At 52.2% G+C, this 542-nt stretch overlaps 1 protein-coding gene across 1 annotated transcript in view; it reads left to right on the forward strand.

The window, feature by feature from the left end:
- The window catches only part of UBAC2 (UBA domain containing 2), a 173,986-nt gene that overhangs the window by 37,298 nt on the left and 136,146 nt on the right, over window positions 1-542 (forward strand).

The raw sequence follows: 542 nt of genomic DNA on the forward strand, positions 1-542 counted from the left end.
GCCGCTCCGCGGCATGTGGGATCCTCCCAGACCGGGGCGCGAACCCGGTTCCCCTGCATCGGCAGGCGGACGCGCAACCACTGCGCCACCAGGGAAGCCCTGCTAAATACTTGATTAGCCATTTTAAGTATGATAATCCATTCTTGAGCACTGACACCTTTTCTTCATAGGGATGTCATTAATGCCATTGCTTAGGTGGGCTTTGCCAAGTTCCTGTGATTCAGTTATTTATCCATACTACTGCTTTCTGTTGGAATATAGTAGAGCTTCAGTATGATTTCAGTTGCTGTAATACAATGATTCTTAATCCTGTCTGCACAGTAGAATCACCTATATAAACTGTTTTTTTTTTTTTTTTTTTTTGCGGTACGTGGGCCTCTCACTGTTGTGGCCTCTCCCGTTGCAGATCACAGGCTCCGGACGCGCAAGCTCAGCGGCCATGGCTCACGGGCCCAGCCGCTCCGCGGCATGTGGGATCTTCCGGGACCAGGGCACGAACCCGTGTCCCCTGCATCGGCAGGTGGACTCTCAACCACTGCGCC

This window comes from Physeter macrocephalus, chromosome 13 (assembly GCF_002837175.3).
Source record: "Physeter macrocephalus isolate SW-GA chromosome 13, ASM283717v5, whole genome shotgun sequence".
NCBI classification, from domain to species: domain Eukaryota; kingdom Metazoa; phylum Chordata; class Mammalia; order Artiodactyla; family Physeteridae; genus Physeter; species Physeter macrocephalus.